We start from the raw sequence: 13885 nt of genomic DNA, 5'->3' as shown, positions 1-13885 counted from the left end.
TTATTTGCTGGCTCCATTTGTTTATTGCTGGCTTCATTAATTTCCTTCTGGTTGAGGACATTTCCTATCCTGAACACTACTCTAGCCTCAGGCTTCAGCATATATTTGTGGAACGAATAAATGAAGGTGTAAAAGAGGGTTCCTCAAGACAGGAGTCACTGCACATCTCTGTCCAACTCCTCATCTAACGAAGGCATGTTAAAACCTAAGTTTTCTACCCTGGAAGAATTTGCACCATGGAAATAGGCAAATGCTACAAACCAATGCTTGATTTATTGTTTTGTTGACCTTCGGACTTAACTAATGGAGAAAATGTTAATAATGCATCGGAAAACTCAAAGTGTATCATACCTGTAGCCACTATATTGTAAATGACAAGAAAATTAAGAGGCACTTGGGTGGCTAGGTAGGTTAAGTGTCCAATTTCGGCTCAGGTCATGACCTCACACTTGGTGAGTTTGAGCTCCGCTTGGGCTCTGTGCTGACAGTTCAGAGCCTAGAGCCTGCTTTGGATTCTGTCTCCCTCTCTCTGCCCTTTCCCCCACTCTCACTCTGTCTCTCTCTCAAAAATAAACATTAAAACAAATTTTTGTTAATGTCACAGAAAATTGAGAAAATATTCATATATGTGTGTGTGTATCTATCTATATATCTATATATATAGATCTATATCTATATATATAGATATATATGTGAAAAGCCAATTAGTAACCATTTAGCAGAACACTATTGGCTTGGATGCTGCCGGTATTTGCAATATACTGTGACAAGTGCTGGGATGATGTATGTGCACGGGAAAGATCTATCAGAAAAGGGGGGACCAATAACTTTACCTGGAGCCATTCGGGAAGGCATTACAGAGGAAGCGATTCAAGTTTTATTCTTACGAAAGAAATTTCCAAGTTAAATAAAATAGGGATGGGAATTCCAGGAAAAGAATCCACAAAGATTATAAAACATTGTTTTGTGCAAATTCCACACCCTGCTTTGTTTGCTCCGTTACTGGCCCTTAAATCAGGGGAATCGTGGTGTACATATTCTTCTGTGACTTGGTTTTTTCAATTAGTATTATATTGTTGAATTTCACCTGTTGATGCACGACTATAGTTCATTCATGTTTGCTGCTTACAGAGTTTGATATTGTATCTACTTAATGGTTGATTTATTCTTCTACTGTTGATGTACATTTGAAAACTTACATAAACTTACAATGAAGTAAATATACAAATGAAAGTAGTACTCTTCTTAATTAGTTATCATTTCATTTTACTATTTTGAGTTGCTTGTTTCAGGGTTTTGCCTATGAAACAAGGCTGCCATGAGAAATCTTACAGTGTCTTTTTTTTTTTTTTTTAATGTTTGCTTATTTTTGAGAGAGAGACAGAGCACGAGCTGGGGAGTGGCAGAGAGAGGAGGACACAGAATCCAAGGCAGGGTCCAGGCTCTGAGCTGTCAGCACAGAGCCCAACACAGGGCTCGAACTGAGAAACCGCGAGATCATGACCTGCGCCGAAGTCAGATGCTTAACCAACTGAGCCACCCAGGATCCCCTATATCTGTCGTGTAGATGGGCAAGCATTGAATAACCCTCTAGAAGGGAACTGCTGAGTCATAAAGCATGCAGGCACATTTACAACCCTGCTTCGGGTGCCCCCTGTTTTTCAAAGGGGTTGAACCATTAGCAGTCTACCAGTGTCTTTATTATATACCACATGCTATTGTTGACACTTGCTATTGTCATACCTTTTAATTTTTGCCCATGTTGTAGGAGGATTCTCGCACAGAGAGTGATGACACCGAGGCTTTTCTTTCCAGGAAGCAACTTTATTCGTGTCGACACGACTCAGGTTCCTACCCAAAGAACTAAGCCTAGAATGCCATGTGGCATAGTTTTTTATACATATTTTTTACTTCTTTGTCTGCCATATATGGTAACACACAAACATGCAGTCTGATTAAGTGGTCTCATGTTACAAGGTCTTGAGGGATATTGTCATGTATAGTCAGATTGCCTTGAAAGGTTTTTTTTCTTAGGGAGGGGATCCTATCACAATCTGATAGATGTAAATGGTTTTGCATTACCAGGTTAATTGCTATTTCTTTGTGTTTAATGGGTTTTGTTATTTAGCAAATTTTCCTACTGGGCCAGGTGTTCTGGCCCTGGTTTAAAGGGAAATAAATTACCCCATGTTTTCTTATTACAATCGAAATTGTATGACTGACTTTATTGTGCCCAGGTGATATGTTTGTCATGACCCTGTGTATCAAAAACACCTTCATGTCCCAACCTGAATTTGGTTTCTAATCATACAATGGTGATTCTATGTTAGTTTGAATCAGATATTTGGGGAAATAGGGAGTTCCTTCAGACAGGGATAGGTCTACCTCAATGGGCTTTCAGATCTTCTCTCTCATCCAAGGAAGAAAGAGAAGTAGGTGGTGTCATTAACGTATTCAGCATCTTCAGTATATATCGGGTGCTGGGAATAATTAAGAATATGGCCCCTACTTTTCTGAAATCTGCATTCCAGCGACACATATGAGTCATTAATAGTCTAACCCAACTCCCCTTCCCACCTCTCCAAGTCACTGGGCCCTTCATTCATTGAACCACCATTACTGCGCACAGGCTCTGGGCCGTGTGTGAAGTGTTGGGGCCACCTCTGAGGAGGCATTCTCATTATAAATGCTGTCTCCAGGAGCCCCACCTGACAGCCGGCTTCAAGGCTGGCTGAGGAACCATTAGTCCTGTAAGGGAGGAATTCACTGAATTGCTCTCTGGTGGTAGCCACTTTAAACAGCCATGTTTTTCAAACTGTAGTTTACTTGCAATCAGAAACTCTTTTCAATGCCTATTGATAATGCAAATTCCTGCACCTCTACTCAAGGAGCTACTGATTCAGCAAGTGCAAGAATCTGCACTTTCACTAGCTCTTAGAGAATTCTGAAGCCTGCCGAAGTTTGAAAACCACCGTCCTTCTAAAGTCATGCAGCTACAGAATGTTGGAACATAGAGGGCATAACTAACAGATAAAGCTACAGGTCAGGCCCCATGCCTAGGAGGTGGAACCCCCGATGTTGTGGCTCCCTGTCCAGTGTTCTTGGCTCTCAGGAAACGCGCCCAGGGAGAATCTAAAGCAGTAGGCCCCGCTGTGCCCACTGTGCTGAGGCTCAGTTGGTCTGTCAGCAGACTTGGATACTGGGATTGCCGGAGGGAGATGTGCTGCATGACCATTCCACACACCTCTGCTGAAACCTTCCAGCCCCTAGATGGCCCCTCTGGGTGGTTAATGGCATCAATTTACAGACACAGCATGCTTGGAGCCCCGCTGGCCCCCGAAAGGAATCTAGCCAAAGAGCACAATAATAAGCAAAATGGACTGTAGCCAACATGGACCCAAACATGAACAGCTGGGAGAAGTGACCTCCTTAGGCCTAAGGCATGTAGGAGGGGGTGTTACTTCCTGAGTTCCTGCTTGGAGGAGGGGAGGATCCCTGTCTCTTAGCAGGTGCTCCATAAATGCCAGCTGCATGCTGGAAGAAGGGTGACAAAGAGCTGAAGCATTTGGGGACAGGAGGCTGTAGGAGGAGAAGGGCCTCTGTATAGATTGGATGGATCATGTCCTCAAAGAGAGCAGACCTCTCAGACATTTATCTTTTTTTTAATGTTTACTTACTTATTTAAAATGTTTATTTATTTATTTTGAAAGAGAGAGCGAGTAGGGAAGGGGCAGAGAGAGAGAGGGAGACAGAGAATCCCAAGCAGGCTCTGCACTGTCAGCACGAAGCCTGACATGGGACTTGAACCCATGAACCATGAGATCATGACCTGAGCTGAAATCAAGAGTCGGAGGCTTCACTGACTGAGCCACCCAGGTGCCTCTATTTATTTATTTTGAGAAAGAGAGAGGGGACGGGGCGGGGAGAAGAAGTTGGGGAGAGGGGTAGAGGGAGAGAGAATCTTAAGCAGGCTCCACACTCAGCAGGGAGCCTAATGTGAGGTTCCATCTCACAACCATGAGGTCATGACCTGAACCAACATAAAGAGTCAGATACTTAACCGACTGAGCCACCCAGGCTCCCCAACACTTGTCTTTCTCCCGCACCCTCCCCCCGGGAGCCCTCTCGCTGGCCTCCTGTATGACTTAGCTTGTCCTATAGCACTGCTTTCCAGGCACCAGCCAGTCGTGCGAATTCTAGACCCTCGTCCAGGAACGTGGGGTAAAGCCACAGATAATGAAGGTGGTGTAACTCGTATTAAACTGGCTATCTGTGTAGCATTGTATCTTTTGTAAAGCTTTCTTACTTTTCGTTAGCCCATAACTCTGCTTGGAAGGCTTCTGCCGGGTTGACAGCTCTGGCTTCTTCTCAGCTTGTAGGTGGAGGTTTTTAAATAAATTTCACCCCCTCCAGGTTCCTCTCATATTTCATCATGCTGTTTGTCTCCCTCAGAGCACTTGCCACATTCGGTAATTATCGTCTTTCCCTGTTCCCTTGCTAATCGTGTCCTTACCTGGGATGGAGGGAGGCGCCACGAAGGCAGGGACCATGGCTGTCTTGTTTAGCACCATATCCCAACACTGGAAAGATATGGCACACAATCTATTAATGCATACCAATCCTAAGGCAGGTGTCATTTAGATGAGTCCCTGAAGCAGAGAGAGAGAGAAAGTTCGCTGCCCTTCCCTGAACACCTGGTTAGTGGCAAACCCTGTACTAGAATCTAAGGTCTCTGGCTCCTCGTCCAACGGTTAGCAGGATGCTAGCACCCATCTTTGTCCTGCAAAGGAAAGAAAACTCAAAGACATGCCTGCAGGAGACAGAAATGAGGCAGAGCCCGACACAAGACCAAATCCAGTGCCAAACAAACCCTGTCCTCTCTACAACCAGTGTTTGCAGCTGATTTCCTACTCTATGCTGGGGACCTGGGGTGGAGGAGAGAGAGTTTGGGTCCAGGTTGAGCTGCACCCAAGGGTGCATCCTCACACACCAATGTCGCCTCCTTCCTGAGCCCCGCTAGGACCCGGAGGTGAAGGCTCAGGTCAGTTGAGACTGCCTTAGCTTGGGCTGCTTTAACAATATACTGCAGACTTAAACAGAAATTTATTTCCTCACAGTTTTGGAGGCTAGAAGTTGGAGATGAGGGGGCCAGGATAGTGGGGTTCTGGTGAGGACCCACACTTCCTGGCTTCCAGGTAGCCACCTTCTTGCTGGATCCTCGTAAGAAGGAGGGCGGGGGTAGGACATTGGGCTCTAACTTTTAAGAGCACTAATCCCATCATGGAGGCTCTACCTTAATAACCTTATCTCAATCTACCTCCCAAAGGCCCCACCCCCTAACACTACCACCCTGGAGGGTCAGGGCTTCTCCATATGAATTTTGGAAGACCACAAACATTCCATTTGTAACAGGGACCCAGGAAGTGGCAGCCTGGGGGCAAAGAGGAACCAAATGTGAAACTTCTGTGATCTGTGGCCAAAGAGACAAGGGGAGGAGAGAACAGGAAGTGAGCAGGGAGATGGAGAATTCCACCCATGGGTTCATTGCCAACAGTCCTCCAACGGTTCCCGTGGGTTTCCTGGGCTCGCCAGACACCACCGGGAGTGAAGGCGCTCAGCTGGACCTCATTAGCAGGCCTTGTTTTCCATTCCGGTTTGCCGCTGACCTGGCGCTGGTTAGCATGCTGCCCCAGGCTGGGAAGGAGCGGGGCACCACCTCCCGCTGAGTCACCCAGCTCAGGGACCGGGAAACTTACATAACGAGCCCCACTCCGAGCATTGGTACATCAGGCTCAAGGTCCAGGGGCGGGAAAGAAGGAAGCGAGCCTGGGGGCAGCACGGGGGCACGGGAGGTGGAGGTCCTGGGGACCCTGAGTCTGTCCGGGACAGGACGACACTGCGCACCCAGGCGCCCGAGAGGGCTCATGCGTGACACGGTAGGATTCCTCGTGATTACAGATGCAGATTCAGGAGAACAAGGACAACATGGAACATCGGCTTTAAATCCGCACAGCCCGGTTCCCGTCAGCCTGTTCTCGGCGGCCCGGGAATCTGAAGCTGGTCCAAAAAGAACACAGGTGGCAAATGAGGAACTTAATAAAAATGTGAACTCCTGAACTGTCTAAGCTATGTCTTCAGGGTATTGTTACAGCCACAGGAGATAGCCCTGCAGTGACACAAGACGATGTTGTTTGCGTAGGGAAACAGCCCGTGGGCTAGAAAAATGTGAGTGGGCGGCCGTTTGAACTTTGTTGCAAAGCTCCTTTCAGTGGAGACCCCTTTACGGATGAAAATGAAGACACTGGCTATGGTAGGAGACATTCCTGAGAACTCGTGAAAAGGGGATACTTGCCTTTGTAAGAATTTTGTTCCACCCTAGCCCTTTGATTCCTTCTGAAAAAGCAGCCTTCCAGAACGCTGCTCACCCCAACCCCCATGCGTACCCCTATAAGATGTGTCAAAGGAAAATTGTCTACCGAGGAAGCAAATCACTCTTTCCCACCAAAAACTGAGTATTCGTTGCTTTAGTGGAACTTTTTTCTTTTTCAACGTTTTATTTATTTTTTTGGGGGGGGGGGGGACAGAGACAGAGCATGAACAGGGGAGGGGCAGAGAGAGAGGGAGACACAGAATCGGAAACAGGCTCCAGGCTCTGAGCCATCAGCCCAGAGCCTGACGCGGGGCTCGAACTCACGGACCGCGAGATCGTGACCTGGCTGAAGTCGGACCCTTAACCGACTGCGCCACCCAGGCGCCCCATAGTGGAACTTTTTTCAACACGCACACAATTTCTTGGCAGTCTGGGGGGCACGGTGCTGCACAATGTCAGCTCTGCATAGAGAGGAGAATCACTCCCAGAGTGAGAAAGACCTCAGTCGAATCTTAGATCCACCTTCGATCATTTTCCTGCCTCTCTGAGCCTCAGTTTCCTCCTCTGTAAAATGCAGTGGTCAGAGCACTTAACCTCACAGGGTCTCTCTGAAAGCTTTTAAAGGTGCTCTCATTGGGGCACCTGGGTGGCTCAGTTGGTTGAGCGTCCGACTTCGGCTCAGGTCATGATCTCACGGTCTGTGAGTTCGAGCCCCACATCGGGCTCTGTGCTGAGGGTTCAGAGCCTGGAGCCTGCTTCCCGTTCTGTGTCTCCCCCTCTCTCTGACCCTCCCCCTCCCCCACTCATGCTCTGTCTCTGTCAAAAAAAAAAAAAAAACATTAAAAAAAAAAATAAAGGAGCTCTCATTGAGAGCTTTGGATACTTGACATTTCTGGACAAATATTTGTTAATGCTTTTTATTGTTTTAATGGTTAGAAAGTGAGAGAAAGTTATCACAAAATGAAAAGAGAGCATGTAAAGATAATAAAGGGATATATCGAAACGGCAGTGTCATTATTTTCATTAATAACTTCTTGGTCACACACACACACAAAAGAATCTAGTAAAAACTACAGCCAAAGTCTCTAGGAGAAAAATACATTCATCAAATTTTCACACAATTACAGGTTTCTAGATATGCTGAGGGCCAATATAAAGCTCAAAATAAAAGTCCTATAATGTAAAAGGATTAGTGCTCACAAGTGCCATGCCTGCCTCTTGGGAATCTACGGGGGGCAAGGGGACACTGACAGTGAAAATCTTCAACACACTCTCCCCACTAGGGGACAAACACCCTTGCATCCTCCTCTCAGAGGAGGGAACTCCCTCATCTCTGGGAACTGAACAGTGATGCTATGCATAGCAGAAGGCTGGAGCTTGCAGGGGAGTCTCCACTGGTCCCCTGGCTGGACCCACCTTCTTGCCCATTTGCCTGGAGAGAGTGTTAGGGAGTATGGGCGCTGAGTGCAGATCTCTGCTTGGCTCAGAGAACCGAGGCTGGGTGCTAAGGAGGGAGCAAGGAAAACACAGGCGATGTTTCTATCACCAAGTGCTCCTGCTGCCCTTCTCTGTGGGGTGATGCAGAGGTTACAGAGACAGAGAATTCTCCTCACACACCCATGACTGAACCCTGAGTCCAGACCAGCCCTGGGAGACAGGGACCAGGTAGGTCCTCCAGATCCCAGAACAGAAGACTCTGTACCTTTATTCTGAAAAATCCCTCAGAAGGTGGACTCAGTGCCCTTTCTCCATCACTCTGTGCTACCTTCTCCTTGCTCAATGGCTCAACAAGAAAATAACAGAGCTCAATCTACTAAGGCTAAGAGAAACAAAGGGAGGTCTGGGTAAGGGTTGAATTGGAGCAAATACTTTTGCTGTCTACAGGGCATTCATCGTGAGCTTATTCTTAGGGCAAGACTGAAGAGAGGACTTTCATTTGGCAGAGAATACAGGACTTCCCGTATCAGCACTGTGTTCCCACTGCTTCCCCTGGGTGCCAAATGTTTCCTTCATGATTTCCTCCTTTAGATTGTGGCCTCAAAAACATTTGTGAAAATGTAAGCATTGATCATGTCTAAACAGCTCCTTAAATACCAACACTAATGGATTCAATTTTATCTATCACATGAATAGCAAGAAACAGAGGCTTAAGAAAATGGAACACAGAATAGGTAGAAAACAAGGAATAAACTGGGCGGTGGAATGCTATCTAGAAGAGATGATTGGGGTGGGGCTCTTGAGGGGCTTGGGGCATTGAGCAGGCTGTGAGGTGCCTGGGGCAAGCAGGCTGTGAGGTGAGAACATCACCATCACATCATCACATCCAACAATTACTGAGACTTTGCTATGTAAGAACTCCACCGAGCAGTTGACATACTTTCTCTCATTTCAAACTCACAGCACCACAACCTTATGAGCTAGGGACCATTACCATTGCAATGAAGAAACGGAATGAGTAACACAGCCATTAAATAATTTGCTAAGGATAGCACAAGCTAGTAGGAAGAATTAGCCTCACGTCATCTGACTCCATCTGACTTTTACATGCACACGAGTACCATTTCTGTGCTATTGGCTCCCAAAGATAGAACCTCTGGCCCAGGCATCTCTCCTGACTGTCAGACTCCTGATTTTTAAAAAACAAACAAACAAACAAACAAACAAAGTTTTCCAGGACTCCTGGAATAAAACACTCAACACTTGCACCTCCAAAAGCCAACTCAAATTCAACATGGTTAATTTGAGCTCCTGCCTCCTCCCTCAAACAAAATAAAGCCCTCTAATACGCATGGTGGTTCTGTTTCAGCTAATGGTAACTTCATCCTTCTAGTTGTTCAGGCCCAAATCCCCAGAATCATCCTTGGTTCCTCCCCTTTCTCTCAGATCACACATCGAAACCATCAGGAAATTCTGTTGACTTATCTTCAAAATACATTCAGAATCTGACCATTTTGTACCACTTCCTCTAGTATGACACATCATCTTCTCTCTTATCTAAATAATAGAGCCTCCTACTTGGTCTCCCTGCTTCTACCCCTGTAGCTCCACAGTTTATTCTTAACACTATAGCTAGAGTGATCCCCACCTTTTGGAGGTTTTTTTATTGTAAAAAAACAAAACATAGATACAAAAAGCTACAAATGTCTAGTTTAGGGAATTCGTGTGAGGTAAACACCCTTGTAACTACCACCCAGATCAAGAAACAGAATGTGACACTATAGGACACCCTCTATGTGTCCCATCCCCATCACACAGTCTTTTTGTGCCCCCAACGGTAAGCATTATCCTGACTTTTATAGCACTCACCTCCTTGTGTTTCTTCATGGTTTCTCATCCACATGGGTATCCCCATGTACTACAGCTCAGACCTGTCTGCTTTTAAAAACTTGATACGTTTTCTAAGTCTCTTTTAATCTATAGGATCCCCTCCATTTCTTTCTTTTCCTTTTTTTTTCTTTTTTTCCTGTTGAAGAACCTGGGCTGTGTGGCCTGCACACTCTCCTGTAGTGTGGGTTTTACAGACTGGACTCCATAACGTATTCAACATGCTCCACTGTCCTCTTGTACGTCCTGCACACTGAAAGCTGGATCCAGAGTCCGATCAGAGTCTGGTCCGATCCCTTCGGCAAACTGTGGTATGTGTTTCCCATTGAAAGTCTGGTGTTCATTCTTTTTGTTTTATTGTTTTTAAAAAACTTCATTTGTTAGCTTTCATTCTTTTTGATGTTAGTGGCCCATGATGCTCATTGCCTAGACCCATTAATTCATTAGAGTTTGCAAAATGCGCATACTCTAATTGCATGATTTTGTTTCCACTTATTAGCTGGAATAATTGTATGAGGAGATGTTTCCTTCTATTAGTATTACAGAGGAAAGGCAGGAAATGTGCTTGGTTCTTCCCATTTATTTCCTCAGTTTTCAAGATAATAAATTGATTTCCTGTGATTATCAAAACTTGACTAATTTTTGTGTCATATGTGTGTGTGTGTTTAATTTTGAACTCATAGATTTAAACATATATGATGAGTTTCAGTTCTTTGCATTTCTTATCCTTACCAAAGCTCCAAAAAGCATATATTTATCAGAAACTCCAACCAAGGTCACTGAAATGAACAGATGTTCATGACCCTTTAGTTTTCATCTTAGACTGTGACTTTCTTTTTTTCCATTTATTTGTCTGCCAATAATTATCCAAGTTGAAGAGTCTCCTCTGGAATAAAATACTTTATTTCATCCAGATTTTGGCCAATGAAAGCCTCTTCAAGTGAGTTATTTTGATGTGATCATAGAAGTCCATACTGAGTTGAATAGCATCATCCCAAAATTTGTGTCCATCCAGAACCTATGATCATGACCTTATTTGGAGATAGGGTCTTGGGAGATGTAATTAAATTAAGAGGTCGTGTTGGACTAGGATAGGCCCTCAATTCAATATGACTAGTGCCCTTATAAGAAGAAGGACATTTGGACACACAGACACACAAGAAAATGTCACAAAATAGAGGCAGAGATTGGAGTAATGCATCTACCAGCCAAGGATTGCCAGCAACCACCAGAAGGTAGGAGAAATTCATGAAACAGATTCTTCACAGAGCTTCCATGAAGAACCACTCTTTCTGATGCATTGATTTCAAATTTCCAGACTCCAGAACTGTGAGAGAATAAATATCTGTTGTTTTAAACATTCCAGTTTCTGGTACTTTGTTAGGGTAACCCGGGGAAGCTAATACATAGCCTTTGATAATTTTTTACTCTCTGGTATGAAAAAATATTTCAGGTTCCTCTTGACCATATTATGACCCAGATCTGGAGTATTTTCTTGGCCATTTTAGTAGATAGAACTAGGGGTAGGGGGAATAAAAATATTTGAAGATAAAATGAAGATAAAATTCTCATGAATGCATAAATGGTATTTCCAATTCAAATTCTGAGCGTCCTAATTCTCAAGGACCTAGAGAAAACAGAATATATTAAAGTAACTTGCTTTATCCTTTGTTATAAATACAACAGTCTCAGAATACCAATACTGTCACCACCAGTTATGATTATTAAAACAATTTAAAAACTGTTGCTTGTGTTATTCCTATTCTCTTACTTTTTATTTTTTAATGGTTATACTACATTTACATTGTCAGAACATATAGCTATTACATATAGTAGGCCCCGTGCTTTTTAACTCTCATTTAATCTAATTCTACAGGTAACTATATATTTAGTACTCAGTAACAGTTCTTAATGCTGCTTCTTCTGAAGTCATTTTGTTGTCCGAAGCACATTTTTTTCAGAAAATTCATAGAGAAGCCCTCATGGGAAAAATGTTCCTTGAGTCCTTGCATGTTGATACATGCGTCAGGGTCCTTTCTACACTAAGGTAAGTTTTGCTGGAAATAAAATCTTTAGTTCACATTTTCCTTCGTTGAAGACCTTAAACATGGCACTCAATTTGCCTCTGGCATCAACCATGGCTGTCAAAAATCTGATGATAAAGTAATTTTCTTTCCCTTATTAAGCAACATGCTCTTTTTACAGAAGTGCCCAAAACAGGTTTCATTTTCTTTAAAATCTAAAAATCTACTAGCATGTGTTCATTCCAGCACATTTTATGCTCTTTCAACATGTTGTTTCAAATATTTTTCTTTCCTTTTTACAATTCAGGCCAGTTTTCTTAAGTCTTACTATTTAGTTTCATTCTGTTTCCTTGTTTTGGTGTTCTTCTTCAAGATTCCCATTATCTTTACATTGTATCTTCTTTGCCAATATGAAATACTGGTCATGTTTTCTCAAATCCTTGTCATCTTCATTCCTTTTTAGTATTTAAGAGGCTGTGACTTTTTTCAGAATAGCTAAAATCAAAAACACAAGAAACAACAGATGTTGGCGAGGATGGGGAGAAAGAGGAACCCTTTTGCACTGTTGGTAGAAATAAAAACTGGTACAGCCTCTCTGGAAAACAGTATGGAGGTTCCTCAAAAAGTCAAAAATACAACTACCCTATGATCCAGGAGTTGCACTCCTGGGTATTTATTAAAAAAATACAAAAACCCTAATGCAAAGGGATGCATGCACCCCTGTGTTTGTTGCAGCATTATTTACAATAGCCAAACTATGGCGGCAGTCCAAGTGTCCGTTGATAGATGAATGGAAGAAGAAGATGTGGTATACTTACACAATGGAGTATTATTGAGCCGTAAAAAAGAATGAAATCTTGTCATTTGCAACAACATGGATGGAGCTACAGGGTATAGTGCTAAGTGAAATAAGTTAGTCAGAGAAAGACAAATACCATATGATTTCACTCATACGTGGCATTTAAGAAACAAAACAAATGAGCAAAGAAAAAAAAGAGAGAGGGAGAAACCAAGAAGTAGACTCTTAACTATAGAGAACAAACTGATGGTTACCAGAAGGGAGGGGTGAGGGGGTGGGAGAAATAGGGGATGGATATTAAAGACTACACTTATCATGATGAAAGAAATAAAATAAAATATAAAGTAAAATAAGAAAAAAAATGTTATGCCTTTTTACTTTCTATTTCGGTTAAGGTATTAGTTTGTACGTCTGCTTGCTTCTGTAGTCCTCATTTGATATTATTTTGATTTTTTTTCCTTCTGATTCCAATTCTTTCTTGAGTTTAGTCACCTCATTTTGGAGCTTATCTAATTTTGATATAAGACATTAAAAAAATTTTTTTAATGTTTACTTTTGAGAGAGAGACAGAGACAGAGACAGAGCACAAGCAGGGGAGGGGCAGAGAGCAAGAGGGAGACACAGTATCCGAAGCAGGCTCCAGGCTCCAAGCTGTCGGCACAGAGCCCTACAGGGGGCTAGAACCCACGAACCGTGAGATCATGACCTGAGCTGAAGTCGGACACTTAACCGACAGCCACCCAGGTGCCCCAAGACATATTTTTAGTGTCTTATTTCATTTTGAAAAAACATATTCTATTTTTGATTTTTTTTTTTTTTGGAGCAGACCTTTTTGGCATGACTTCATGATCTGTAGGGATATTATTCATTTTTTCCCATTTTTCTTATAACATTTTTACATAGATTTAAATATGGCACTTTTTGTTGCTTACTGTTATGTGAATTAAACTTTCTAGAACTGCTAGAAGGAGCCTGGATTTAAGGGAACTTCTCTAATTTCACAGAGCTTCCTCCCCCGTTCCTTTTGTGAAAAACAAACGAAATGAAATGAATCGAGGAAACGAACCGTTACAGCTCGCTCTCTCAGATCTCCTGGTTCTGTTCCCCTCCACCGCTTTTGTTCTGGGGCTCCTCTTCCCACGTCTCTTTTGTCCTCTTTTGTTCTATTTTGAGTCCACCCCAGTAGCTTTTCCTCGGGGAGGACAGTGCCCAGGAAGGGAGCCTGGAGTGAGCCATTTCAAACGCTCAGGGGGCTGGTGTGCTTCAGGCCCCTACGTTTCTCCCCCAGTGAAATGCCCCTCTCGTACTGGCCTCCTGAGCCTTCCAGTGAATGACTAACTGTTGACTATTCTGTGGCTGTCCTGTCCT

At 43.5% G+C, this 13885-nt stretch overlaps 1 long non-coding RNA gene across 1 annotated transcript; it reads left to right on the top strand.

Moving 5' to 3' along the window:
- Nucleotides 1–5417: 5417 nt before the first annotated feature.
- On the top strand, nt 5418–6114 carry LOC109495444. The gene is made up of 2 exons (XR_002150843.3): nt 5418–5781; nt 5959–6114. It is a non-coding gene; the product is annotated as an uncharacterized LOC109495444 (long non-coding RNA).
- The last annotated feature ends 7771 nt before the right edge of the window (nt 6115–13885 follow it).

Source organism: Felis catus, chromosome F1 (genome assembly GCF_018350175.1).
Source record: "Felis catus isolate Fca126 chromosome F1, F.catus_Fca126_mat1.0, whole genome shotgun sequence".
Classification (NCBI taxonomy): domain Eukaryota; kingdom Metazoa; phylum Chordata; class Mammalia; order Carnivora; family Felidae; genus Felis; species Felis catus.
Note: the sequence above shows the minus strand (reverse complement) of the source record. Positions and strands in the feature narration are given on the sequence as shown.